Source organism: Paramormyrops kingsleyae, chromosome 1 (assembly GCF_048594095.1).
Source record: "Paramormyrops kingsleyae isolate MSU_618 chromosome 1, PKINGS_0.4, whole genome shotgun sequence".
Classification (NCBI taxonomy): Eukaryota; Metazoa; Chordata; class Actinopteri; order Osteoglossiformes; family Mormyridae; genus Paramormyrops; species Paramormyrops kingsleyae.
In genome coordinates, this window is record NC_132797.1 from 52,694,841 (window position 1) to 52,700,519 (window position 5,679).

Below are 5,679 nucleotides of genomic sequence, written 5' to 3' on the forward strand. Positions count from 1 at the left end.
GCTAGAAGCACAGAAACATGCCCAGGCGATGTTAGCATTTGTGACTAGAAATACCATCGAGGCAGACCAGGTCATAAATGCGGAGGTTAAAAAAACTCAATGCTGTGTGCCAAAAACAACGTTACTTTCACCTTTCTGTGACAACTTCAACAAGGATGCAAAGTCTGCAACAAATCTGTATAATGTCATTAGTGAATGCCAGAGAGCTACATGAGTGAACATGAGAAATTAAAAGAAAATGTGTAATGAAAATAAAATGTAAATGACAATCGGTTATTTTAGATTTCTTGTACACCTGTCTTAATAAAATGTAAGGGATACTGGAGCTTGGCTGGGGTGGTGGGATGGCTCGTGGCGGGTGCCGGAAAATTTCCCTTATTTTCAAATCCAAAACTTGACAGGTATGTTTTATACTCGCAGCCAGCAAATACAACCAATTCAGAGGCTGACTGTCTACCAGCTGTATGTGTATTTGTTGACGTAAGGCCATTTATATTACCAGTTTCGGCCCTGGATGATGAGTAATATAAGCGGAATGGTCTTAGAAGAGTTGTGACATCCCGTGGAACTCCTGAAACCACCCACTCCCCTGTAGACCAGTGGTGTTAGATGTTTATTTACATATCATGACATAGTACTGCCTTTGATTTAACAACAACAACAACAATAATAATAATAATCACAATCACTATTATCATTGTTGTTGTTATAATTAATAATATCAGTATTATTCTTATTGTTGTTTTTTTTTTTTTTTTTAAATCCACCACAATGGTGTTGAATAGGGCAAGAGTATAAAAGCCCTAAATTTAGTAGAATAAATTTGACTACAACCACAGCATTAAATCTTGGTAAGATTTGCTGGTGCATATACGGTGCTGGTTTGTGAACCCTGAAGATGTAATCATAATTTCTGGAAAAAATATCAATATAATCCATCCATTTTCTAAAACCGCTTATCCTATTCAGGGTCGTGGGGGGTGTGGAGCCCATGGGCGCAAGGAAGGGAACAACCCTGGATGGGGCGCCAACCCATCACAGGGCACATTCGGCCCTACACCTAACCTAACCTCCGGCAGTACTGAAGTTAGGTGACATTTCCGCTGTTTCCTGCGTGAGCGAAACTGGTTGCTACCGCGCGAACTTTAAAACTATAGATATCACCTAAATAATAATTAGAATTAAGTCATCGGAAAAAAGAATCCTTACAAGCTTAATAGTCTTCTGATAGTTCTCCAAACCCCTACGGATTAATCATCTTCGCCTCCGACCCACGATCTCCATTCAATCAGAAAGGTGCTTCCAGCTTTAGAACTTACCGTTTCACGTAAGTACAACATCATGTCTCCTGTTCCGTGTTCTGAGTGCAATATGTTTAGTTATTCTTCTCCGATTATTAGCGGTACGTTTACCTGTGAGAAGTGTCAGTTAGTCGCTAGGCTGACGGAGAAGATTGTAGTTTTAGAGGGACGTATCCGGACGTTACTGGACATTCAGGAAACAGACAGTTTTATTGATTCAGTGTTAGCGGCTCTGGATATGTCCGCCATAGGTATTCAGTCTCCCCCCGCAGCAAGGTGAGTGGGTGACGACCCGGCGGCATAGTCGTAAATCCAACCAAAATTCACACCGGCACCATTCGCCCATTCGCGTTTCCAACAGGTTCTCCCCACTCAGTGAAACTCCCGCTGAGACACCTGTTGAAAGTGCTCTAGTAATAGGCGACTCTATTCTAAGAAACGTGAGAGTAGCAACTCCAGCGACCATAGTTAATTGTCTCCCTGATGCCAGAGCGACCGACATCTCGGCAAACTTAAAAGTGCTGGCTAAAAGTAAACATAAATACTCTAAGATTATTATCCACGTCGGCACTAATGATGTCCGATTGAGGCAATCGGAGATCACGAAATCAAATTTTATAGAGGTGTGCAACCTTGCGAAGAAGATGTGTGTGTCAGTAACGTGCTCTGGCCCCATCCCTGCTAGACGTGGCGATGAAATGTACAGCAGATTATCGTCGCTACATCGCTGGCTGTCAGAATGGTGCCCGATAAATGGTGTGGGTTATATTGACAACTGGCGGATGTTTTGGGGTAGGCCTGGGCTTTTGAAGAGGGACGGTATTCACCCCTCGCGGGCTGGTGCTGACCTCTTGTCTAAAAGCATAGCTCATAGTCTCCAGGCAAATCGCTGACTAACTAGAGCCGAGCCCAGGCGGCAGGCAAACCGGCATAAGGGTTCATTTTATTGAGACTGTGTCTGTTCCCCGCGTTTTTAATCATGGAAGCCGATTCCACCGTAGTGTGTGCCATAATAACTTAATAAAAATTACAATGAATCCGTTACTAGAAAACAGCTGTGATGCAGGGCTTAAACTTAAACTTGGACTTATGAATGTAAGATCACTGGCTCCTAAGGCACTATTAATAAATGAAATAATTACTGATTTTAGTCTTGGTGCCATATGCCTCACGGAGACCTGGCTTAAACCAAATGAATTCATGGCACTGAATGAATCTACTCCAGCTGAATACAGTTACAAGCATAACCCTCAACCAAATCGCAAAGGTGGTGGTGTTGCTGCAATTTTTCAATCCAGCCTAGGAGTGACTGAGAAATTTGGTCTTAGTTTCAGCACATTTGAAACTCTTGTTCTTAGTCTTGCTGGCTCATCTCTTTCTTGCTCTTCACCCCAAATCACCATTGTTATTGTTTATAGACCACCTGGGCCATACAGTAATTTTCTTAAGGAGTTTGCTGATTTTTTAACTAACCTGGTGGTCAGTACTGACAAAGCTGTTATTGTGGGTGATTTTAACATTCATATGGAGAAAGATAGTGATCCTTTAAAAATAGCGTTTACAGCTATTCTTGACTCTCTAGGTGTATGTCAGAATGTAGTCGGGCCTACTCATGCCTGTAACCATACCCTTGATTTGATTATTAGTCATGGCATCTTGGTGGAACATGTATCTATTATGCCTCAGAGTCCCCTTCTCTCTGATCATTACTTGTTAACGTTTGAAATCCGGTATAGCCTCCCGTTGACCGCAGCTCCAAAGTACAGAATCAGACGTTCCATTGCCTCACTAACTACAACAACATTTATGAAACAACTTCCACAGTCCTTCAGCCTTACATCTGAAGCATCGTGTATAAATGAACTTGAACAGGCGACTGCAAACATGGATAAATCCCTTTGTAGCACACTAGATCTTGTAGCTCCACTTAAGAAAATAAAGCATAGAGATAAGAAACCTGCCCCCTGGTACTCTGATCATACACGTGAACTCAAACAGGCATCACGCAAGCTAGAGCGCAAATGGCGCTCAACTAAACTAGAAGTTTTCAAATCTGCATGGAAAGAGAGCCTGTCTAAATACAGACAAGCACTAGTGACTGCTAGGTCTGTGTATCTCTCCAGATTAATAGACGGGAACAAAAACAATCAAAAATTCCTATTTGAATCCGTGGCTAGGTTAACACAGAATTCTCCATTAAACTCGCAAGTCCCACAATCTCTTAAGAGTAATGACTTTATTACATTCTTTAATGGTAAAATAACTAAGATTAGACAGACCATCCAGTGCACGTCCTTAGCTACCTATGACTGCCAGACTCCTGCTAGTCTTATGCCTGTCAATAATGAGACTTTTGAATCTTTCATTCCTATAAAACACCCAGAACTCCTGACCTTAATTTCCTCCTGTAAATCCTCTACAAGCCTCATAGACCCAATTCCTACAAAATTTTTCAAGGAAATCGCACCACAGATTAGCAATACCCTGTTAAATGTGTTAAACTCTTCTCTTAAGCTTGGATATGTTCCTAAACCTTTTAAATTGGCTGTTATTAGACCCGTTCTAAAGAAACCAAATCTTGAACCTAGTATTTTAGGAAACTATAGACCAATCTCAAATCTTCCTTTCATTTCAAAGATCATGGAAAAGGTTGTAGTTCGTCAGTTGTCTTCGTTCCTACAAAAAAACAATACTAATGAATTATATCAGTCTGGCTTTAGACCAAACCATAGCACAGAAACTGCTCTAGTCAAAGTAATGAATGATTTACTTATGGCTTCTGACCGTGGCTTGATATCGCTGTTGGTATTACTAGATTTAACTGCAGCATTTGATACTGTGGACCATAATATCCTCTTGGACCAGTTAGAAGGTGTAGTTGGCATTACAGGGACAGCACTCTCTTGGTTCCGCTCATATTTAACTGATCGCTATCAGTATGCACATGTGAACAACGAATCATCCAAGGCCACCAAAGTCACATACGGTGTTCCACAGGGATCAGTACTGGGCCCACTACTGTTTACCCTATACATGCTACCGCTTGGTAACATTATTAGAAAACATGGTGTTGGGTTTCATTGTTATGCAGATGATACACAGTTATATATATCTGTTAACCCTGATGATACATCACTCCTATCTTGGTTAGAAGATTGTCTGTTAGATATTCGGTGCTGGATGGCAAAAAAATTTCTAATGTTAAACACAGAAAAAACAGAAGTACTGGTGATTGGTCCCAAGGCTGCAAGAAATAAGTTTCACCACCTCAGCATTAGTGGCCTTCCTACACAACCTAACACAGTGGTTAGAAATCTTGGTCTTCTAGTAGATTCAGATCTATGTTTTGATGCTCACATAAGAAGTATTACTAGAACTGCGTTTTATCATCTACGAAACATAGCCAAGCTTAGTAAGATGCTCTCACTACCGTGATGCAGAAAAATTAATACATGCCTTCGTAACTACCAGACTAGACTACTGTAATGCCCTCCTTTCTGGTTGCCCGTCTGGTTCCTTAAATAAACTTCAGCTGGTACAAAATGCGGCAGCCAGAGTTCTCACAAAAACTAAAAAATTTGATCACATCACACCAGTCTTATCCTCCCTTCATTGGTTACCAGTTAAGTCTCGGATTGACTATAAAATACTGCTGTTAACCTATAAAGCACTGAATGGCCTTGCACCAGACTACCTTAATAATCTGCTGACCACATACAATCCCCCACGCTTGCTTCAATCTCAAGGTGCGGGATATCTGTTAGTACCTAGCGTAGAAAGATCTACGGCAGGCTGTAGAGCTTTCTCCTATAGAGCTCCTCAGCTGTGGAACGGTCTTCCACCGGATGTGCGGGTTTCAGGCTCACTTTCAATATTCAAGTCTAGACTAAAAACACACCTATTTAGTTTAGCTTATAGGGACACTAGTTCTAGCTCTAGCTAGCTTCTCACTCCCAGTTAAACCTATAGTGTGAGGTGTAGAGCTGGGTGGGGATCGGTGCCATTGGCTTTGGATAAACTGAATTGACAGTGCTGTCACTCTAGCTTCACAATTGCTTGTGGGATTGGAGTGCTGACATTTCAGGGACTCCCCATGCCTGCATTCTCACCTGCCTCTCCCTCCTACTTATGCTGCCATAGCCATATCTGCCGGAGCATTGCACTTCATATTGCACTCATCTAACTTTTAGCACTGCCTATAGTCTCCCTTGCTTTGACTAATTGCATTTATTTCCACCACCTTCTCCTGGGGGGTGCTGCCTGGAGCCCTCAGTCGATCAAGATGTCCAGCACACCCTGTAACATGTGACGTCGCCACTACCAATGACGACCGTGCATCTAGCTCGCCGTTCTGCCTGTGTCATCTTCCTTGTATGAC